This window comes from Pleurodeles waltl, chromosome 3_1 (genome assembly GCF_031143425.1).
Source record: "Pleurodeles waltl isolate 20211129_DDA chromosome 3_1, aPleWal1.hap1.20221129, whole genome shotgun sequence".
Taxonomy (NCBI): Eukaryota; Metazoa; Chordata; class Amphibia; order Caudata; family Salamandridae; genus Pleurodeles; species Pleurodeles waltl.
In genome coordinates, this window is record NC_090440.1 from 940309349 (window position 1) to 940334336 (window position 24988).

The following is a 24988-nucleotide window of genomic DNA, read 5'->3' on the forward strand; positions in this document are numbered from 1 at the left end:
GGGCGCTGACCTTCAAAGGTAATACAGATAGGAGGACACCATTAAACATACAATCCAGCCTGTCACACATATGGCCCACCAATCCCGTTTCCGTCACCATTCGCACACACATCGGCTGGCGCACACCATGTACACCACCACAAGACATTCCCCCCCAATGACACGATGCTTGCACATACATCTCCATGCACCCTTCACACTTGCATCATACCCAAGGTATACTCACCTGTTGGTCTGGAGGCCCATACAGCAGTCTGAAGTCCGAAGTTAAGGCAAGGGCTCCTTTCCCCGGTCACATGGGCCATGGTAGGATCCAGACACAGGTCACAGCAGCACCCATTGGCCACTGTACTCCATAGAGCCCCATATTATCCAATGAGGAATTGCACAACGGTGCAAGACCGCCGTCTGCCATGATGCCCAACGTCGGCGGAGTTACCTCACTTCCACTTGTCCCTACATACAGGACAGGTGGTTGTTATTTCATGGTGGCATACGACGGTCATATCAACCTTAACTTTGTCACAGCCTATATTAGCACATACCTCGCCATTCCCACTGTCCCATCACATAAATGCACTATATACATTTAGGTTGTGGTTCCTTTGTTAAAATTGTGACAGTCTACTCACTCTTGTGTCCCTTAGATACCTACCGCTGTAGATAAATAGGAGGAGGAGACATACCCTTTGTTATGAGGAATAGCAGCATCCCAAATATGATGGCCCAACTATAGAGGCACAGGGTGTGGCTAATAAGTGAGCTATGGTCCCCACCCACTGTATGTTAGTGTATGCCACTTATATACAAGAGTACACTGTTCCAGAACAAAGAAACATAAGTCCACAAGGCACTCCTAAACTAGAAGCAAATGCCCTCAAACATCCAATTGGATGTCCTGCTTCATCATAGGGCTTGCTCCTTGTCAGACCGGCGCTGCAATGTCTGACGGGCACCCCGTAGAGGGGGCACTTTGCCGGAGATCTTTTTTCAGAATTATGTGCTGTGATGTAAGCTACGGGGAAAAAATTCCACCTACGTAGAAGCAGACAACGGGAGAGCAAAAAAAGGAATAAAATTGGCTCAAAACCCTACACACGAACCACAATTTATTGTAGAGAAAAGGGTCTTGGTCAAGATTAAAACTCGTATGGGAGTGAAAAAAAGATAATGCTTGATCACTCTCTCAACACTTATCGAATAGGGGTGACCTTCATCCCCTATACTAGGTCAACATGTTTCGCGTCTAAGGGGTCCATATGGATCCAGTGACGCTTCATCACGACCGCTGAGGGTCACGTAACTATATACTGCTGTGGGTGTGTGTGGTGTGTGTAACAGTGTCAGGTGTGTGTTTTTAGTATTGCCCCATGTGGTGTTGTTTTGTATGTGGGTGTCCATTCTGACATGGCGGGATGCACCGCCAATGGTTTACCACCATTGAATGTCCGCCGTGGTGATTGGTGGGTCATAATGCAGTGGGCATTGTTCTGTTGACGTAACGGTATGGGTGTTGGGACCGCCACTTTAGCACTGACCTTTGGGCTGGCGTATTTGTGTAAGGGGAAGTATTCTGTCGGATTGTTGTGTGTGTCATAATATGGTGAACAGATATTTACCACCTCGGCAGCATGTTGGCGGCCGTCACTGCGGCGGTAAGCAGGATTTACCGCCAATGTCATAATGAGGGCCTTAGCCTTTTGTGGGTAATTACGCACCATAGAAATAAATGGAGAAATTACTTTGAAAATTCACACAAAATCAGGAAATTCTTTTACCAATGTCTCCTTTTGCTGGTAGGTCGTGGTCGTTGGTGGGCATTATGGATCAGCTAGAGAAGTTCAGGCGGCTTCCAGTTTTGGTGGGCGTTGCTGCTGAAAGTCATTGGAGCTGGTGCCATGCCACTGCTGGAGACCGCTTGGAAAAGCACTGCACAGGCAGACTTAAAGATAAGTCCGGTGGGTCACCTTGGAGTGTCGAGGTCACAAGGGGTGGGGGACCCTTAGGGCACAGCTAGATCTCCGGTGCAAAGGGTGTCAAGGTGCAGGGAAAATTGGTGAGCCAAGAGCTGTGCACAAAAGTGCCCTTGGAAGCAGGGGGTAGGGCCCTTGGAGGGTCACTTACCGTTCAGCAGGGGCACTCTGGTGGGAGGTCCTGGTGGTTTCTGAAGTCCCTTTCCTGCGGCTTCTTTCTGGTCCACTTACAGTCTGGAGTGGATTGTCCTTCTTGGTGACCAGAACCTAGGGCTATTGCACGGTTTGGCCACTGCAGGGCGCAGTACCACCAAACTTGGCACACTTTCAGGGTTTGTCCTCACTGTCCCTTGGGTAGAGTTTGGTCTGGGTGTGGCATCCGGTTCCTTGGTCAGCTGCTGATCAGTAAAGTGGCCTTCTCTGGGTCTTTGGTTCCTTGTTGCTGTGGAGTAGTGACTTCACTCTGAAGGGATATCTTTGCCAATTTTGTGGAGGTCCTCTGGGGTTTGTAGAGTCTGTCCAATATCCAAGCAACTCCTCAGGGGCCGTCATTGTCGAGTCCTGGATGCAGCAGGCAGGGTTTAGCGCGTTTTATTGGTGCAGCAGGACTTCAGTTCTCGAGCCTTGGGTCTTCTTTGTTGCTGGTTTTCTTTTGTCCTTAGAATCTGATTTCTTGGTCTAGGGATGCCCACTGAATACTGTATTTAGTGGGTGTTTTAGGGGGTACCTAGTAGTGACCAATGGGTCATCTACCTTAGGGTGGCTACACCCACTAAGTGGCCACTTCCTGTGGGCAAAGGCCACTTCCCTACATCTCATTGGCTATTTTGTTTCCATGCAAGATGGAGGACAATTAAATAGAGGGTCACCTCGCATGCAACACCTTGTGGGAGGTGCAAGCCAGGACTGAACACTCCTCCTGTCATTTGTCTGGTTTCCCACCGTTGCTCCCGTAAAAAGTGGGAGGTTGCAGCAGAAGCAGCCATCTGCTGCTAGCAGCAGGCCTGGGGGTCAAGTTTCAAGGGTGGTAAGGCATTTGGAGCTTGCTAGCAGGGCAGTGCACATTCCTGAGGGAGGGGGTGTCAGCACCTGCACCCAGGAAGGGATTTGTTCTGAGTCCGAGATAGAAGGATCTCTCACACCAGGGGCTCAGAATCTTGTCTGGTGGAGGCAGGCTGGTTGTGACTGGCCAGCAACCATGCCAGGGTAGTTCCCTTTTGAAGGGGGCACTTCTAAGGTGACCCCTGGGTACATTTTGTTATATGAACCACGCATGCCTGAACAACGCGGTCGGAACAACGACCGCGTTGTTACCACAAAGGCCTTTACCACGCATGCCTTTAGAATGATTTTTCATTGTTAAAGCATGCCTAGTAAAGGCATGTGGGGGAACGTCATGCGTGGTTCTAGCATGCGACCCTCCCACCTGACCTAAGGCCCAGAAGTACCCCACTCCTAATATGAAAACAAACCCGACCCCCGCCCCTAAAACAAAACTATCCTGGATACTTCCCACCCACCCTGAGCCCTAAACCCTTCCACGACCTCCCCCACCTTCCCTAAAAACAACCGATCCCCCACCCAACCCATAAAAACAAAACTATCCTAATCCCCCTACTCCCCACCCCCAAAAAAAAACGATTCCCCACCCTGCCTCTAAAAACCTAACTGCATGATACACCACCTGACCCCCAAAAACCAAACTATCCAGATTCCCCCACCCCGACCCTAAAAACAAGACTGCCCCGATCCCCCACCCCAAAAAACCAAACTACCCTGATCCCCCGCCCCAAAACCCAAATTACCCCAATCCCCCACCACCAAAATCCAAATTACCCCAATCCCCCCACCCCACCCCAAAAAACTAAAATACCCCACCTCACCACTCCCAAAAACCAAACTACCCCAATCCCCCACCCCAAAAACAAAACTACCTGATCCCCACCCCCAAAAATAAAAATACCCCTCCCCAACCCCAAAAACAAAACTACCCTGACCCCCATCCCCAAAAACAAAAGTACTCCACCCCAAAAACCTAATAACCCTGATCCCCCAAAAACAAAACTACCCTGACCCCAGCCCCAAAAACAAAAGTACCCCATCCCCCACCCCAAAAACCTAACTACCCCAATCCACCACCCCCAAAAACCAAACTACCCACCCCAAAAACTAAACTACCCCGATCCCCCACCCACAAAAACCTAACTATCCCGATCCCCCAACACAAAAAAAACAAACTACCCACCCCCAAAAACAAAAGTACCCTGACCCCCCACCCCAAAACAGAACTACCCGACCCCCCACCCCTGCTCCTAAAAACAGAACTGCCCCAATCCCCCACCCCGCAGTGCACATGCCTGAGAGATGGGGTGTTAGCACCTCACCCAGGAAGGGCTTTATTCTGAGTCCCAGAAAGCAGGATCTCTCATACCAGGGGCTCAGAATCTTGACTGGTGGTGGCAGGCTGGTTGTGACTGGCCAGTGTCAAAAATCCCCAGGGTGCCTCCTGCGTTATCCGTCAGGACCCCCAGGGATTAGGGTTAAATTATAACTCTGTTCTTGGTTAAACCTTCATGTTAGGCTCACCGCTTGAGTGAACATAAGGGAGAAAAATTCTGGGGTGACACATGCTTAGTGGTGCTCAAAACTGAGAAAAAAGAGTCCACCATTCCCACTCATGATACACCTGAGCCCATGCAAATTGGCAGTGGGCTGGGCCCACTATCTAAGGAAGAGCAAGAATGCAGGCAAAATTTGAAACTGTGTTTATACTGCGGTAAAGCAGGGCAATTTGCTTGGGAATGTCCTAACAACCTACTGCTCCAAAGAAAGCCATCGGAGCGGTAACAGGGCCGGACTTCTCTCTTCCTGACCAGGTGGAAACCTAACTGGCTCGATAACTTCTGAGACCATTTTATCGAGCGCTTCTTTCAACACGTTCTCACATCTTCTGGCTAATACCACCAGTCCAGTACCTCAACATCTAACTCTTATTGTGACGTTAGTGTTGCCCCCTCAGGTTCATAAGGTCATTCCCATTTTGCTTGACTCTGAGGCTACCGGAAACTTTTTAGACTTGGATTTGGCTTAAACCCTAAATATTACGACTGTCAGAAAAGGAGTCCCTGAACCAGTCAGAGCCGTGGATGGCTCAAAATTGTCCTCCAGGCTTATTGTTTATTGCTTATTGTTATGTTTATTTATTTGGAGCCATTTTGGGGGTACCATGGCTTCAGTTACACAATCCCAAAATTGACTGGGCAGCAAGGACAGTGACATTAGACTCTAAACATTGCTGGCACTCCTGTTATCAAGAAAATCCATTACTAGTGACACCCTTGCATTGTCGGTCCACACATAGTATGGCTGTTAGAAATGGGGTTTTTGGTTGGCAGTTAGGTTGCCCTCTGTCCAAGCAAGAACCCTCACTCTAGTCAGGGTAAGTCACACACAATCCAAAATCAGCCTGTGCTCACCCTCCGGTAGCTTGGCACGAGCAGTCAGGCTTAACTTAGAAGGCAATGTGTAAAGCATTTGTGCAATAAATCATACAACACCATAGCATAACACCACAAAAATACACCACACAGTATTTAGAAAAATATATAATATTTATCTGGGTATCTTCAGGTCAAAACGATCAAAGTTGCAATATGAATTTGTAAAGATATCACTGAAAAGTGATATAAAGTGTCTTAAGTCTTTAGAAAGTAAACAGAGTCTCTTTCAAACACAAAGTACCTGGTTTCTGGTGGAAAATCTCCTCAGAGGGCCACAAAGGAAGAGGTGCGTGGAAAAAGGGTGTGTGCGTCGATTTCTCCCCAGCACACACGGACTTGCGTCGTTATTTTCCACGCGGGGAAGTCGGGCGTCGTTTTCTGGTGCGCGGACAGTCTCTTTCTGTGGGTCGCGGGGATTACCAGATGTCCCGGGTCTGTGCGTGGATTTTCCTGCTTGTTTTCCGGCTGCGCGTCGTTCTGCGGGGCTGCGCGTTGAAGTTTCGATCTCACGGCAGGCGTCGCGTCGATTTCTCCTGCGGAGTCGGGCGGCGTTGTCCTTGCGAGGCCGTGCGTCAAAGTTTTGATCTCACGGCAGGCGTCGCGTCGATTTCTCCTGCGGAGTCGGGCGGCGTTGTCCTTGCGAGGCCGTGCGTCAAAGTTTTGATCTCACGGCAGGCGTCGCGTCGATTTCTCCCGGGAAGTCGGGTGGCGTTGTCCTTGCGAGGCCGTGCGTCAAAGTTTCGGTCGTCCCGAAGGCGTCGCGTTGATCAGCGTCGGTGTGCGGCGTTTTTCTTGCCGCGGAACAAGCTGTGCGTCGAAAAGTTCGGCGCACGGAGCGTCCAAGAGGAAGAGTGAAGTCTTTTTGTTCCTGAGACTTCAGGGAACAGGAGGCAAGCTCTATCCAAGCCCTTGGAGAGCACTTTTACAGCCAGGCAAGAGTTCAGCAAGGCAGCAGGCCAACAGCAAGGCAGCAGTCCTTTGTAGAAAAGCAGACAGGTGAGTCCTTTGAGCAGCCAGGCAGTTCTTCTTGGCAGGATGTAGTTTCTGGTTCAGGTTTCTTCTCCAGCAAGTGTCTGATGAGGTAGGGCAGAGGCCCTGTTTTATACTAAGTTGTGCCTTTGAAGTGGGGGTGACTTCAAAGAGTCTCTAAGAAATGCACCAAGTTCCCTTTCAGCTCAATCCTGTCTGCCAGAGTCCCAGTAGGGGGTGTGGCAGTCCTTTGTGTGAAGGCAGGCCCTCCACCCTCCCAGCCCAGGAAGACCCATTCAAAATGCAGATGTATGCAAGTGAGGCTGAGTACCCTGTGTTTGGGGTGTGTCTGAGTGAATGCACAAGGAGCTGTCAACTAAACCTAGCCAGACGTGGATTGAAGGGCACAACAAGATTTTAGTGCAAAGAAATGCTCACTTTCTGAAAGTGGCATTTCTAGAATAGTAATATTAAATCCGACTTCACCAGTCAGCAGGGTTTTGTATTACCATTCTGGCCATACTAAATATGACCTTCCTGCTCCTTTCAGATCAGCAGCTGCCACTTCAACAGTGTATGAGGGCAGCCCCAATGTTAGCCTATGAAAGGAGCAGGCCTCACAGTAGTGTAAAAACGAATTTAGGAGTTTCACACTACCAGGACATATAACTACACAGGTACATGTCCTGCCTTTTACCTACACCGCACCCTGCTCTAGGGGTTACCTAGGGCACACATTAGGGATGACTTATATGTAGTAAAAGGGGAGTTCTAGGCTTGGCAAGTACTTTTAAATGCCAAGTCGAAGTGGCAGTGAAACTGCACACACAATCCTTGCAATGGCAGGCCTGAGACAGGGTTAAGGGGCTACTGAGGTGGGTGGCACAACCAGTGCTGCAGGCCCACTAGTAGCATTTAATCTACCTGCCCTAGGCACATGTAGTGCACTCTACCAGGGACTTACAAGTAAATTAAATAGTCAATCATGGATAAACCAATCAGTAGTACAATTTACCCAGAGAGCATATGCACTTTAGCACTGGTTAGCAGTGGTAAAGTGCCCAGAGGTCAAAAGCCAACAACAACAGGTCAGAAAAAATAGGAGGAAGGAGGCAAAAAGTTTGGGGATGTCCCTGTCAAAAAGCCAGGTCCAACATGACCCCCTACCAGCCTAAAGCCAGGGGAGAACAATCACTATCCTGATGTACTTCCCTGTTTGAGGCGACAGAACAAGGACCCAGGCCCACAACAGCAGGGGCATGCTCCAGTTCTTCGCCTTCCTGACTCCAATTGGATCACTCTGTCCATACTCTCAGGGCCCACTAAGCCAACCCATGGGGAACCTTTCTCCTTACCTGCGGATCCCATCGGTGCAGCACCTAACCTTACTTTTCTCACAGATGTATCCCAGGAGCAGGATAGTACCACCATGACCAACACAGTGGTGTTGCCCACTCTACCCCTGGGGTGTGACACTTGTCCCCTCCCCAGGGATAACTCTGTCCACCCGGACAGCAAGCCACAGTGATTACTGACAGCTGCCAGGGATGAGAGCCAGGCCCCAGGCCTCTCAAAGCTCTCCAACCACTGTGGCTGTGGAGAGTGGGGGGCGGTAGCCCCAGGTGCTGGGCACCCTTTAACCACTCTCCCTTCCACCAGGTCAGGGATGACAGCCTGAACCTGGTCCTCCCCTCTGGGGCTTTGTACCCTCCCTCCTGGAGCGGTACCCCCAGAGTCCAACATGGTCAGGGTGCTTACAGAAGTCACCCTGTACCATTCCTCCACCAGTGCAGGGCTGTTAACCTGCAACTGGCCCTCCAACCTGGGGCCTGTACCTTCAGGTTGGACTAGGGCCCGGGGTGAGGCTTCCCTCCCCCTGCCCTCCCTTCTGGGGTCCAGCACCCTCCAACTAGGAGTGGCCTCCTCAGAAGACAACATGGTAGGGGCACTGTTATCAGTAGCCCCTCCCTCCAGGTCCGGGGGGACACCCTGAACCTGGTCTTCCAGCCCAGGGTCTGTACCCTCAGACTGGATCACTGCCTGGCAAACCAGGACTTCCTGGGAGGCACACCTACCCCCCACCAGGTCAGAGTTTAACCTTTGCACCTGCCCATTCAACTCAGAGTCACCACCCTGAAGTTGAACAATTGCCTGGCACGCCAGGACTTCCTGGAGGGCACACTGACCCTCCACCAGGTCAGAGTTTAACCTCTGCACCTGACCATTCAACTCAGAGTCACCACCCTGAAGTTGAACAATTGCCTGGCACGCCAGGACTTCCTGGAGGGCACACTGACCCTCCACCAGGTCAGAGTTTAACCTCTGAACTTGGCCATTCAACTCAGAGTCATCACCCTGAAGTTGAACAATTGCCTGGCACACCAGGACTTCCTGGAGGGCACACTGACCCTCCACCAGGTCAGAGTTTAACCTCTGAACTGGGCCATTCAACTCAGAGTCACCACCCTGAAGTTGAACAATTGCCTGGCGCACCAGGACTTTCTGGGAGGCACACCTACCTCCCACCAGGTCAGAGTTTAACCTCTGAGCCTGGTTCCCCAACCCAGGGTCACCACCCTGAGGTTGGGCAATTGCCTGGCACGCCAGGACTTTCTGGGGGGCACACCTACCCCCCACCAGGTCAGAGTTTAACCTCTGAACCTGGTCATCCAACACAGAGTCAACACCCTGAGGTTGGACAATTGCCTGGCACAGCAGGGCTTCTTGGGAGGCACACCTACCTCCCACCAGGTCAGAGTTTAACCTCTGAACCTGGGTATCCAACCCAGAGTCACCACCCTGAGGTTGAACAATTGCCTGGCACGCCAGGACTTCCTGGGGGGCACACCTACCCCCCACCAGGTCAGAGTTTAACCTCTGAACCCGGTTATCCAACCCAGAGTCAGCACTCTGAGGTTGAACAATTGCCTGGCACGCCAGGACTTTCTGGGGGGCACACCTACCCCCCACCAGGTCAGAGTTTAACCTCTGAATCCGGTTATCCAACCCAGAGTCAGCACTCTGAGGTTGGACCACTGCCTGGTACACCAGGACTTTCTGGGGGGCACGCCTACCCCCCAACAGGTCAGAGCTTATCCCCTGAACCTGGTTAGCCAACCCAGAGTCACCACCCTGAGGTTGAACCATTGCCTGGCAGGCCAGGACTTCCAGGGAGGCACACCTACCTCCCACCAGGTCAGATTTTAACCTCTGAGCCTGGTTCCCCAACCCAGGGTCACCACCCTGAGGTTGGGCAATTGCCTGGCACGCCAGGACTTTCTGGGGGGCACACCTACCCCCCACCAGGTCAGAGTTTAACCTCTGAACCTGGTCATCCAATCCAGAGTCAACACCCTGAGGTTGGACAATTGCCTGGCACAGCAGGACTTCTTGGGAGGCACATCTACCTCCCACCAGGTCAGAGTTTAACCTCTGAACCTGGGTATCCAACCCAGAGTCACCACCCTGAGGTTGAATCTTTGCCTGGCATGCCAGGACTTCCTGGGGGGCACTCTCACCCCCCACAAGGGACACACCGTCCCCAAGGGCCACACAAGAGTCTGGTTGGCGCAGGTCTCCCGACCTCTGCCCATCCGGCAGAGTCTGGGTTTCCCCCAAACCAGAAACGGTTTCACCTGGGTCATTCCTGGGGGGCTCTGCTCTCAGAGCTGTCCCCTGACTCTCAAGGTCCTCCACTGGAGTCTGCAACCCCCTCTCAACCCTATGTCTGGACTTCTGCACCCCCTCACTAGGAGGGGTACTGCCAGACACCAGAACTGTTGGGATGCTGGCTACAGTCACCCCCCCAAGTTCTTCTGACACTGCGGGGCTTCCCTCAAAAGGTGGCCCTACGGTACAGGCTAGGCTTCCCTCCTGGTGTTCCCTCATGGAACCCTCTACGACCTGGGACCTACCTGGGACACTACAATCCTCTCTCACCACACTCGGTTGGGAACCACCTAGACCACTCCCTTCAGGAGCACCCCCAAATGCCTCTTCAGACTCTCTGGTACTCACCCAGAAGTCTGCCTCCATTGTAAGTTCCCTGGGGTCAGAGAACTCACACTCCACCTGGTGTTGGCGTAGCTCTGGAAAATAAGGACCAGACATATGCTCTCCAGCAATTACATCACTCTGCCCTTCACATGTATTAACCACAGTACCCTTCACCCAACCACCCAGTAACTCAACCTTGGAAAAGCACTCTACTTCGCCCTCCTGAGACTGGTGAGACAGTATCTGTCTGTCCCTGACACTCAACCCAAACTCTTCAGGGATGTCTCTACACTCTATATCCAGGACGTCCACCAGGGGGGAACCCTTTTCTCTGTCACTCTCTGCTAGAGTCAGTAAAGTGTCCCTCCCCCCAGTAGGAATATGACTCCCTGTGCCAGTTCCCCAATCCTTCTCAGGGACCCTGTGCATAACGGGAACTACCTCATACCCTTGAACCGCCTGGGGTGTGTCAACTCCCTTCTTCAAGTTGGGCACCACATCTCTGGGCTTGTGCCCTTCTTCAGCAGTACTGGATGCAAGATTTTTGCTGCCACCATCTGAACTGGACTCAGCCCTTCCGGCCTCCAGTTTCAGCTCTTTACAGCTCAGCTCTTGAGCTGCAATCTTTTCTTCTTCCAGGGCTAAGAGACTTGCTGCCTCAGCCCTTTCAAGCTGCTCATCTAGCTCTTCTAGACACCGCTCTAGAGCTAGGAGCCATTCATCTCCCACTGGTTCTCTTTCCTCATCTGAGTAGTCTTCCTCCTCATGTGAGCAGTCTTCCTCCTCATGTGAGTAGTCCTCCTCCTCATCTGAGGGGTACTTAGTCATTTGGTTTCTTGCTGCCTCTCTCACTGCCCATCTTTCCTCCCCCCAGACTATGTAGTGATGGAGCATCTCCGCCTTAGTAGATCTCCTTGCCACAGGAAGGCCCCATTTTCTGCAAAGCTTCCTTAGGTCAGCCTTAGTGAGGTGGTCCGTACGAACAAAGAATGAGTAGGTACACAATCCCATTTTGATAAGATCTTATCAGCAAAAACCAAATTCCAAAGTCCAAAATATCAATAGTATATCCAGGAGGACATCAGAGAACCAAGAGCCAAAAAAGATGAAAAATCAAGTTGACCTTCAACTGTGGGTAGGTAGTGAAATACTTAGCTACTGTATGTCACTGCACAAACACAAGTCCTATCCTCACCGCTGATCACCAATGTTAGAAATGGGGTTTTTGGTTGGCAGTTAGGTTGCCCTCTGTCCAAGCAAGAACCCTCACTCTAGTCAGGGTAAGTCACACACAATCCAAAATCAGCCTGTGCTCACCCTCCGGTAGCTTGGCACGAGCAGTCAGGCTTAACTTAGAAGGCAATGTGTAAAGCATTTGTGCAATAAATCATACAACACCATAGCATAACACCACAAAAATACACCACACAGTATTTAGAAAAATATATAATATTTATCTGGGTATCTTCAGGTCAAAACGATCAAAGTTGCAATATGAATTTGTAAAGATATCACTGAAAAGTGATATAAAGTGTCTTAAGTCTTTAGAAAGTAAACAGAGTCTCTTTCAAACACAAAGTACCTGGTTTCTGGTGGAAAATCTCCTCAGAGGGCCACAAAGGAAGAGGTGCGTGGAAAAAGGGTGTGTGCGTCGATTTCTCCCCAGCACACACGGACTTGCGTCGTTATTTTCCACGTGGGGAAGTCGGGCGTCGTTTTCTGGCGCGCGGACAGTCTCTTTCTGTGGGTCGCGGGGATTACCAGATGTCCCGGGTCTGTGCGTGGATTTTCCTGCTTGTTTTCCGGCTGCGCGTCGTTCTGCGGGGCTGCACGTCGAAGTTTCGATCTCACGGCAGGCGTCGCGTCGATTTCTCCTGCGGAGTCGGGCGGCGTTGTCCTTGCGAGGCCGTGCGTCAAAGTTTTGATCTCACGGCAGGCGTCGCGTCGATTTCTCCTGCGGAGTCGGGCGGCGTTGTCCTTGCGAGGCCGTGCGTCAAAGTTTTGATCTCACGGCAGGCGTCGCGTCGATTTCTCCCGGGAAGTCGGGCGGCGTTGTCCTTGCGAGGCCGTGCGTCAAAGTTTCGGTCGTCCCGAAGGCGTCGCGTTGATCAGCGTCGGTGTGCGGCGTTTTTCTTGCCGCGGAACAAGCTGTGCGTCGAAAAGTTCGGCGCACGGAGCGTCCAAGAGGAAGAGTGAAGTCTTTTTGTTCCTGAGACTTCAGGGAACAGGAGGCAAGCTCTATCCAAGCCCTTGGAGAGCACTTTTACAGCCAGGCAAGAGTTCAGCAAGGCAGCAGGCCAACAGCAAGGCAGCAGTCCTTTGTAGAAAAGCAGACAGGTGAGTCCTTTGAGCAGCCAGGCAGTTCTTCTTGGCAGGATGTAGTTTCTGGTTAAGGTTTCTTCTCCAGCAAGTGTCTGATGAGGTAGGGCAGAGGCCCTGTTTTATACTAAGTTGTGCCTTTGAAGTGGGGGTGACTTCAAAGAGTCTCTAAGAAATGCACCAAGTTCCCTTTCAGCTCAATCCTGTCTGCCAGAGTCCCAGTAGGGGGTGTGGCAGTCCTTTGTGTGAGGGCAGGCCCTCCAACCTCCCAGCCCAGGAAGACCCATTCAAAATGCAGATGTATGCAAGTGAGGCTGAGTACCCTGTGTTTGGGGTGTGTCTGAGTGAATGCACAAGGAGCTGTCAACTAAACCTAGCCAGACGTGGATTGAAGGGCACAACAAGATTTTAGTGCAAAGAAATGCTCACTTTCTGAAAGTGGCATTTCTAGAATAGTAATATTAAATCCGACTTCACCAGTCAGCAGGGTTTTGTATTACCATTCTGGCCATACTAAATATGACCTTCCTGCTCCTTTCAGATCAGCAGCTGCCACTTCAACAGTGTATGAGGGCAGCCCCAATGTTAGCCTATGAAAGGAGCAGGCCTCACAGTAGTGTAAAAACGAATTTAGGAGTTTCACACTACCAGGACATATAACTACACAGGTACATGTCCTGCCTTTTACCTACACCGCACCCTGCTCTAGGGGTTACCTAGGGCACACATTAGGGATGACTTATATGTAGTAAAAGGGGAGTTCTAGGCTTGGCAAGTACTTTTAAATGCCAAGTCGAAGTGGCAGTGAAACTGCACACACAGGCCTTGCAATGGCAGGCCTGAGACAGGGTTAAGGGGCTACTGAGGTGGGTGTCACAACCAGTGCTGCAGGCCCACTAGTAGCATTTAATCTACCTGCCCTAGGCACATGTAGTGCACTCTACCAGGGACTTACAAGTAAATTAAATAGTCAATCATGGATAAACCAATCAGTAGTACAATTTACCCAGAGAGCATATGCACTTTAGCACTGGTTAGCAGTGGTAAAGTGCCCAGAGGTCAAAAGCCAACAACAACAGGTCAGAAAAAATAGGAGGAAGGAGGCAAAAAGTTTGGGGATGTCCCTGTCAAAAAGCCAGGTCCAACAATGGCTATCAAGCCAGACGACACACTGGCCATTCCTGCACCGTATAAAGACTTCCATAATGTCTTTAGTGAACAGAAGGCCACCCAGCTGCCATCACATAGGTCATACGATTGTCGTATAGACTTGATTCCAGGGGCAACACTACCATGTAGTAGGGTGTATGCTCTTTCTGAGTCTAAGAATCGATACCTGCGAGACTACCTGGATGTTCTATTGGCTAAGGGTTTCATTCATCATTCAACATCACCAGTATCGCCATCTTTGTTCTTCTAGCCCATGAAGAATCGCATGCTGCGCGTCATTATAGATTATCGCACGGTGAACAAAGTGACCATAAAAAATCGGTATCCTCTTCCGTTGATCCCGGTACTTTTAGATCAGGTACGTCAGTCGACTATTTATACTAAACTCGACCTCCGGGGCGCCTACCACTTGATCCAAGTGATGAAGGGGGATGAGTGGAAGACACCATTCCGAACTAAATTCGGACTCTTCAAGTACACAGTGATGCCCTTCGAATTGTGTAACGCTCCTGCAGCTTTTCAATTTTTCATCAATGAAGTGCTGCAGGAGTTTCTGGATATCTGTGTAGTGGTATACATGGACAACATTTTGATCTATTCGTCTTCCACTGAGGAACATATAGGGCATGTAAGAGCGGTTTTACAACGGCTTTGTGAGAATCATCTCTTCGCCAAGCTGGAAAAATTTGTTTTTCATGCTACAAACTCCCGATGGAATTTCCATGGATAGTTCCAAGTTACAGGCCATCCTGGATTGGGTAGCCCCAAGATCCATCAAGGAAGTGCAACAGTTTTTGGGCTTCACAAATTTTTATCGGAGATTTATACCCCACTTTTCTACCGTGGTATCTCCCATAACCCGTCTCCTGCGAAAGGGGGTTATGTTCCTCGGGGATGCAGAAGCTGAGAAAGCCTTCCAACATCTTAAAAACACATTCACTGAAGCACCCATTCTCCATCATCCCGACCCGGCTCAGCCATTTTTCGTGGAAGCAGACACTTCCCAAATGGCAGTGGTTGTGTCTTGTCCCAACGAGATCCTGAGTCTGGATATTTCCATCCAGTGACTTACTTTTCAAAGAAATTGCTACCCGCAGAGCAAAATTACACGGTGGCGGAGCAGGAACTTCTGGCCATCAAGCCTGCTTTCCAGGAATGGCGTCACCAGCTAGTAGGAGCTAGACACACCGTAACTATTTACACAGATCACCGTAATTTACAGTTTTTTCAAGTAACCAAGGCCCTGACACTCGTCTATTGCGCTGGCTTCTATTCTTTACCAAGTTTGACTTCATATTCATCTATAGGCCAGGTACTACACAACAAAAGGCAGACACGTTGTCTTGGATGGGTTTCTCCTCTGATGTTGCGCTAGAACAGGTCAAAAGCATTTTACCCCCAGAAAACATCGTGGCTGTGTGCACTTCCCAAGAGTTCCTTGAGAAAATACGGGTAGCCTAACACAAGGTTCCCTGTTCGACTGATGTGTATGAAAAAGAGGGTTTATTATACCATGCTGATCAGTTGTACGTCCCTACCAAAGAATTACGGGATGCAGTGTTACATTGGGGACATGATTCTGTCCTCTCAGGTCACCCGGGTGAGAAAAAGATGTTAGATCTCTGTCAAAGATGGTTTAGGTGGCCCACACTTGTGCAGGATGTCAGAAGCTTCGTCCAGACTTGTTCCACCTGTGCTCGGGCTAAAACCCCACATACTCCAGCCACAGGATTGTTCCCTCCCATGCCAATTCCAGTGGCCCCAAAGGCATACTATAAGTATGGATTTTATTTCTGATCTCCCAGCTTCCAATGTACACACTGTCATATGGGTGGTTGTAGATTACCTAACTAAAATGGCTCGTTTTGTTCCATTAAAATGCCTCCCTACGGCTTCCAAGCTCTCTGATTTGTTTGTCCAACACATTGTACGGCTTCGTGGGTTGCCCACCACAATTGTTTCTGATCGTGACCCCAATTTATATCACGGTTTTGGTGTAGCTTCTGTTCCTCTGTCGGTATGGATGTCCTCTTGTCCTCTGCATATCATCCACAGACGGAATGTGCCAACCAATCACTGGAGCAAATCCTGAGATGTTACATTGACACATGGTCAACTGAGTGGGATAAGGCTTTACCTCTTGTTGAATTTGTATATAACAACAGTGTCCACAGGGCTACAGGAGTATCCCCATGTTACTGTTTGTTTGGTATGCACCCAAGAATGCTACCTATAACTTGGTCCCAAACATCCACAAGAGTCCCATCAGTACAGAAACACCATAAAGAGTTACAGGAGATTCAAAAACAAGTACAACACCATTTAAAACTCTACCAAGTTCAAGTAAAAAAACACAAGCAGACAAAAGAAAAAGACATGCTCCCTCTTATCAGATAGGAGATCAGGTGTGGCTCTCATCAAAACATCTCCATATTGTAGGATCCTGAAAATTAAACCCCCGATTTCTAGGCCCCTTTCCTATTGCCAAAATCATCAATCCTATGGTACTAGAACTGACATTGCCAGATGATTTCAATGTACACCCCGTGTTTCATGTGTCGTTGCTCTGTCCCTATTCTCCTGATACCTGCGATGCCCCACCACCTCCGTCGGTAAAAGTACACGGGCAATGGGAATTTGAAGGGGCCAAAATTCCTGACTCCAGGCGCGTCCGTGGTGTTCTACACTATTTATTGGCTTGGAAAGGCTATGGACTTGAGGACAATTCCTGGGAACCCGTGTCCCCAGTACATGCTCCATGTCTTACTAAAAAATTCCATCTCCTGCACCCTTCCAAGCCCCGCCCTTTGAGAGGGTCCTTGGTGGGGAGGACTGTCAGGAATCCCCAAGGTGCCTCCTGCCTTATCTGTCAGCATCCCCAGGGAACAGGGTTAAATCATATCTCTGTTCGTGGTTAAACCTTCATGTTTCTAAGTAAACATAATGTGCTGTGTTACACGATTGGTTTTATCAATGCTTGTTTTACCAATGCTTGTTTGCTAATGTGAGCAGGTGTAGACATGTGCTTCTAAGTGGGCGTGGTGACTCATCTCAACTGCTTTCCTGATTGGCTATAAATAGCAGAGTGAAGCATGCCTCCCTGCTTGGCTTTTGTTTTGCTTCCTGATCTCAGCATCTGACTTGGCAGTCCAGACCCTGCTGTCATCCTCGTATTCAGGACTTTTGAGGCAATTCTTTTCTTCATTCCTTTTTCCAGCTGACACCAGGCATTCCTCCAGCACACCGGAAAAGACTGCAGCTGAGTGACTAGTATTTTTCTTTCCTAGAACAGGTGGTGTATTTCAGACCTCGTATTTTGGCACAGTGCTTATCTTGAAGAGACAAATGCATTTCTGAACATTCTACATTATTATTGTAGTGTCTTGCCTAAATGTGCTTCAGGAAATCTGCCTGAGCTCAAGTACTACTAAAAATGTGACAGTGCCATTTTAAATGAGCATTTATGTGACTATTCTTTCTCTAATAGCATAACTCTTGGATTTAAATTGGTCATTCATGTCTGTGTTTCAGGTTTGAGGAATTTGCTTTTTGAAGGGTTTTTTCACACACAGAGTGAAACCAAACCAAACTGTGCCATCCTAACTGTTTGAACCCAGAGTGGACATTTGTATTTCTTGGATTGTTTTTGTTCCTTTTAGTTTAACCCTATGCATGCAGGAAAGTTATATGTGATATAATTAATGCGCTTGTTTGTGTTTCTTGTGCATGATAAGTGCAACCACTAACTGTAGTGTGCAACAGTGAATCTCTGTGAAGCCAGCCCTAGTGTCACAGTACTTATTGTTATGGTACTCAGTTTGGGATTTTGGTAATGCAGTGTTAGTAATTGTGGCAACAGTTATTATTATCCAAGAAAAATGCTGGAGCATCCCGGTGTTTTTCTACCGTCCAGGTGCCCATATTAGAAAGAGAGATTCAGTTTCAAGAAAGTTGAGTGCACTAACTCTACTATCACTCTGTCAACAACGACCTGCCCCTCCCCCCCCCCCAAGATACAGGGTGCCTGGCTGGACCGGCAAGACGTGGCAGTGTTTTGTCTCTTTCTCTTACACTTCCCCTTTCCTTTTGGAACACCTGCCGGGGTTTCTGTGTCCACCAGGAGGTGCCGAGAGGTGTTTCAGGAGGTCGGGGCATACCATCACCCCTGCAGACATCCTGCTTTTCAGATGAGTGGCCCCGTCTCGACAGCCAGCACCCATGCCAGGGTATTTCCCTTTTGAAGGGGGCACCACTAAGGTGACCCTTGGGTACATTTTGCACCACTAAGGTGACCCTTGGGTACATTTTGTTATATGAACCATGCATGCCTGAACAACGCGGTCGGAACAACGACTGCGTTGTTACCACAAATCCCTTTACCATTCATGCCTTTACAATGATTTTTCATTGTAGAAGCATGCCTTGTAAAGGCATGTGTGGGAACAGCATGCGTGGTTCTAGCATGCGACGCCCCACCTACCCTAAGGCCCAGAAGTACCCCACTCCTAATACTAAAACTACCCTTACATTTTCCCCTAAAACAAAACTACCCCATGATACTTTCTATTTCTATTTTGGGATTTTATAAAGCGCATGGCTGCCGAAAGGCTTCTAAGCTCTACTGCGGAACCGGAAAAAGGAGGCAACCACCGAGAGGCCCTTTAAGAGAAAGAGGAAGGTTTTCAGAGATTTCTGAAAGGAGAGTTCAGAATCTATTGATCAAACTTCGACTGGGAGAGAATTCCACAGTTGGGCTGCCCTGTAAGCAAAAGATCTGCCTCCCCATCTCGATCTTTTAAACCGAGGTATGCTAATAAGGGATGCAGAAGAAAATCTGAGCAGTCGTTGGGGAGTATAGGAAGTTATAATCTGTTTAAGAAAAGCCGGACCTCTGTTATGGAGGACTCGATGGACCACGCAAGCTGCTTTAAACTTTATACGCTGTTCTATACGTGACCAATGAAGGGAAGCCAAGGCGGATTTTACCAAAATATAACTCGGAATCCCCAGCAGGAGAGGGGCATTGGTATTCTGTATTACCTATAGCCTCCTCAGGACATATTTAGGAGAGCTCATGAACGGGACATTACCATAATCAAGACATGAAAGAATTAAGGCCTGAACAATAAGCCTTTTGGCCAAAAAAATTAGAAATGGGTAGATTTTCCTACAAGTCCCCAATGCACAGAAACAAGAGGAGGCTAATTTCTTTGTGTGGCATTCCATTTTAAGTTGTGTGTCCAGCCAGAAGCCTAGGCTCTTAATAGTAACTTTTGATGGAGGTATTTAATCCTACTGACGCAAGTAAAGAGGGTTGGGAAGACATAGAATTTCCCACCTGCATCACCTCTGTTCTTCCATCATTTAAATTCAATTTACTGTCCAGCACCCAGCCAGCAATGTCCGACAGACAGGAGGGGAGGGCAGCCAATTCTGAATTACTCTTGGTGCAAAAAGAGAAAACCAATTGAGTATCATCTGCATAGGAGATAAGAGATAGTCCATATGGTTCCACAAGCTTTGCCAAAGAGGCCATATAAATATTAAATAGTGTAGGACTCAAGGAGGAGCCCTGTGGAACACCACATGCCAAGGAGAAAGTATCGGAATAATGTGACTGATTCAAGACTTGAAATGTTCTATTCGAGAGAAAAGATGTCAGCCATTTAAGGCATTTGCCCTCAAAACCGATTTGAGCGATTCTGCGTAACAGAATCTCATGGTCCACCGTGTCAAATGCTGCACTCAGATTAAGAAAAATAATAGCTGCATAACCGCCTCTGTCTAGGCGGCGTCTAGTATCTTCAGTAACAGCTAAGAGGGCAGATTCGGTACAATGGATAGGTTTAAAGCCCATGTGGGTATTGTGAAGACAGTTGTACTTTTCCAGGAAACCTGATGCCTGAGAGTTGACATGTTTCTCCATCATTTTAGATGCAATAGGAAGGAGAGCGATAGGTCTTAGATTCTCAAGTAAAGCAGGGTCAAGATTTGTTTTTTTTAACAAAGGCTTGACCACAGCATGTTTCCAGCGATGGGGGAGACAACCAGAAGACAAAGAATCATTGAGAATCCTAGTTAGGACCGGTGTTACAACTTCTGAACCCAAAGCCAACATAGATGGAGGGGAAGGGTCTAGAGGGGAGTCAGATTTAATGGAGCAAAGATATTCATATACCTCCTCTTCCTCAATAGGCTGGAATACTGAGAGTGGTGCACAGGGGACTAGACCATCCGAGCACGAGACCCCATTATCCCTCTGATCCAAATTAGACCGTTTGACCGAAAAGGAGGTCTGAATGTTAGATATCTTTTCCAGGAAAAAGCAGGCTAATTCATTACTACACTCCTTAGAACCATCTTTCGAGGTTATACCTGATGGAGGCTGAGTCATTTCTCTGACAATAGAGAAGAACTCTATAGGGGAACCAGAGGACTGTTCAATCTTGGCAGTATAGTAAGAGGCCTGCACCTCTTTAAGTTCAAGGCGGAAGGATCAAGTTTGGCTTCTATAAGCTTTTTTCAAGCCAGGATCATAAGATTTCCTCCATCTTCTCTCCATCTGCTTACATTCCAGATGTAGGGAAAACCAAGGAGAATTCTTTGATCGAATAGTCTTAGTGGGTAATACAATATTTTAAGGATTGGGAAATCCAATTGTCAAATTTGTCTGCAGTATAGGACAGGTCAGGAAATGCAGCAATCTGCAGATTAGTGAGGGTATTTACCCAATCTTTTTTATTTAGTTTTGACCACTGATGAATGGTAAGGTGGCCCTGCGGCTGATGTACTAGGGAGACCGAGGTCAGAAGAGTCAATGTAATTAAGAAGTGGTCAGTCCAAGATAGGGGAAGGGGGGAATCTGCTACAATATTAGAAAGATTACTAAAGTCAAGAGTATGTCCTTTACAGTATGTGGGGCCGGATATAAGTTGTGAGAGCTCTAGCGCTACTAGATCCCCTAATAGCCTTATGCCAGGGCCACTGCCAGGGTCCTCTGCATGTATATTGAAGTGCCCAAAATAGTGCAGTTGGAGTATTTACAGGTATAAGCTGCGACAATCTCTGGAAAGGCCTGAAGGAACTTCCCACAAGAACCCGGGGGCCGATATATCAAGATACCCGAGAAGGTAAAGGTGGCATCTAATGCCAGGAAAATGCTAAACTTTCACAATCCGGAATAGAAAGGGAATTACTGGAACAACTAATTGAATTTTTATAGATAATTCCAATTCCGCCACCTCTGCCCGATGATCTATCAATGCGAAGGATTAAATAGTTTGGGCGCAGAGACATAATAACATCAGGAGTAGAGTCCTCTAGCAGCCAGGTTTAGAAACAGAACACCTGGCTTACAATCATCAAGTAGCAAAAAGATGTGCAATTTATGGGCTGAAAGGGAGAGGCAATTTAATAACATAAACTTATAAGTATGTTCCTTCTTCCTTACTATATTTGAGGGGGAAATTTGATGAAAAATAGATTTACAGGGATTATAACTGGTAGTCAGTGGATTTAAATTGGGTAGTCAATGGGCCATGGGCCCCGTTAATTTATTAAGGTCTAAAAGCGCATCCCTTGTGTAGACCATTCTGACAGGGGTTGTATACAGGGTACTTCTGTCCCCTGGACCCTGTTGGACGCAGACAGGTGTAGACGGGCTTGCCTTTGGGGTGCCTTCGGAGTGCCAGCGGCACACCCGCAGCACGCGTCCGCTTTCAGTGTGACATTTAAAGGGCAGGGAGGAGAATGAAGCCACTAGACTGCTGCCCCGTAGAAAATGGGGTTTCCGAATAGCACCACAGGCACCATAAGGAGGAAAAATGGCTGCCGGGTGCCAAGTAAAAAGAAAAAGACCTCGCCGACAGGCGAGAGCAAGATAGAAACTTTCTTAAGGGCTAACGGCTCCACTTTCCACCCACTTTCCACCCGCCTTGAGCCCTAAACCCTTCCCCGACATCCCCTACCTTCCCTAAAAACAATCAACCCCCCACCCTGCCCCTAAAAACAAAACTACCCTGATCCTCCTACTCCCCACCCCCAAAAAACAAACTACCCCGATTCACCACCCCTCCCCTAAAAACAAAAGTACCCCGATCTCCCCACCCCACCTCTAAAAACCTAACTACCATGATCCCCTGCCCCATCCCCAAAAAACAAACTACCCCTATTCCCCCACCACGCCCCTAAAAATAAAAGTACCCTGATCCCCCACCCTGTCCCTAAAAACCTAACTACCCCAAGCCCCCCTCCAAAAAACCAAACTACCCCGATCCCCCACCTCTAAAAACCAAACTACTGCAATCCCCCACCACCAAAAAACAAATTACCCTGATCTGCCATCCCCACCCCCAAAAACAAAACTACCTCTCCACCCCCAAAAACAAAACTACCCTGATCCGCCCACCCCAAAAAACAAAACTACCCTGCCTCAACCCCAAAAACAAAACTAACCCAACCCCCACCCCTGCCCCAAAAAACAAAAGTACCCCCACCCCACCCCAAAAACCTAATTACCCTGATCCCCCAATAACCCCCACCACCAAAAAACACACTACCCCGATCCCCCACCCCCAAAAACCAAACAACACTCGCCCCCCCACTCCCAAAAACATAACTACCCCAATCCTCCACCCCCAAAATCCAAACTACCCACCCCCAAAAACAGAAGTACCCCGACCCCCACCCCAAACCAAAATTACCCCAACCCCCCACCCCTAAAAACAGAACTGCACCAATCCCCCTCCCCTTAAAACCAGAACTACCCCAATCCCCCTACCCCGTCCCTAAAACAAATAATACCATGACCCCCCGCCCCAAGCCCATAATCCATCCCAACCACTGAAAACTACCCCCCAACCCTGCCCTAGCCCCACTTACCTGACCACGTCCTCTCCCTATGCACTCTCCCTTTTTCTCTGCCTTAATCATGCATGTGCATTCAGCACATCCGTGGTTAAGGCAGAGAAAAAGGGAGTCGTTGTTAACGCAAGCATGGTTCCGCTTGCGTTAACAATGTAATCGTTGTTCCAGAGTCTTTGTTATGGATGTTTCCTGTTTGGATTCATCACTCTGAGTTGTTTGATACCAAACAACCCAGGGTTCAGAGTAGCCATCATGTAGCTGTGAAACGTGTACTAACCAGTGTCCAGCACATGTATTAAAATGACTGCCCTGTTCACTTACTATGTCCCAGGTTTGGCAAGGACACACTAGGGGCATATGGGCTGCTCAGTCTCATGCTCTTATTTCGAGAAACTCACCACTTTTTTCAAATGATTATTCAGACAGAGGTCAGGGCACCAGTGAACTTTGCACTAGGTGGAGGGCTTCATGTTTATGGGATTCATCCAGGATGGAAGTGTGTGCTGGGGCCTTACAGTCCTTTCAAGAATTGATGGGTATCTTTGGAGTACCCCTAGCACAGGTTAAGAACGTTGGGCGTGCTACAACTATTGAGTTCCTGGGGACTGAGTTGTACTTGGTCGTAGGGATATCTAGTCTCCCCTTGGAGAATGGTAATGCTTTTTCCCAAGCCCTGAAGACAGTTCTGGGGGCTAAGAAGGTGACCTTGCATCAGTTGCAGGTGGTGGTTGGGCAGTTGAATTTCACTCCGCGCATAATTCTCATGGGCTGCCCATTTTCCCAATCAATTGTGCAAGCCATGTCTGGCATGAAAGTGAAACACCAGCATACCAGATTGTCATACGAGGTCCACCAGGATATGAGGATCTGCAAGGCATTCCTTAGGAACTTCAATGGGATGGTAGTGTGGCCCTGCCCAGCCACACCAAGGAAGAGATAGGATTATTTACAGATGCTTCTTGCAGTGAAGGGTTTGGTACTATTCTGAGTCCAGCATGGTGTGCTCAGCGGTGGCCAAGGGACTGGGTGGGGTCTTAACTGGTAGCAAATATTGTTTTTCTCCACCTCTTTCCCATTCTAGTTACCCTCACAGTCTGCCCAGGGCAGTTCCACAACCAGTCTTTAGTATTCTGGTCAGGTAACAGGACGGTGGTGGGATGCATAAATCAGCAAGCAGCGAAGTGTAAAATGATCCTTAGACTTCTGAAAGAGATTGTGTTACTGTGTTTGAAGGTGAATGTCATTTTTAAATCCAAACATGTGCCTGGTGTACTGAACAATGCAGCGGATACTTTATCTTGTTCCAAGATGCAGGCTTTCAGGTACCATCACCTAGTAGCAGCAGAGTTCCCTACACCTTTTCCAGAGCAAATGGACTGCCACGAAGTCTGGTGCCCCAGTGTATCAAACCTCGTGGCAGCCAGTTTAGCACTCAGGATCAGACGTGCCTATGAGGGGGCATTTGGCACATATTGCAAGTTATTGAGGTGCACTGGGGTGGGGACTGGTTTGTTCCCGATTCAGTGATAGCATTCCTGGGTCTCTGAAGGAAGAGGGGTGATCAGTTTCATAGGCCAGGTGCCATACTGCTGCAATATCATTTTTTGTAAAGATGCTGAGGCTCACAGATGGGATGAAAGCATTCCTGGTGCAGAGGGCTTTAAAAGGTTGGCAGCATCTGTAGGGGTTCAAGTCAGGCTCTAGGCACCCCATTGACGTGGTTAAGCTAGCAGCAATCATGTCTACCTTAGAGCGCATTTGCAGGTCGCAGGATAAGGTCTGCCTTTTCAGGGCAGCCTTTGCCTTTGTGTTTTATGGGACGCTGAGGGTAGGGGAGCTGGTGGCCAAAAACAAGAGGGACACCTATGGAGGTTTACAGTGTGCTGACATCCAGAGGCTGAATGCCTCCCTGGCGATCACTCTTCCCCATTCAAAGATGGACCAGATGGGTAGAGACGATCACATCCTGATGCCTATGGCTCCATGGAAATTAATGTTGTCCCCTGGGAAGCATAGAGGCTTTTCTGGTGCACCAATCTTGAGGGCCTTGGGGCCCTGAGTTGTGCATGAAGATGGGCCACCTTTCACTAGGTTTCAGTTCTGTAGAGTACTTAACAGTGCCCTCAGGGGCAGCAGGTTTGGCTTGCACTCTTTTAGTACTGGGGTCATCACCATTACGGCAGGGATGGGGCTAGC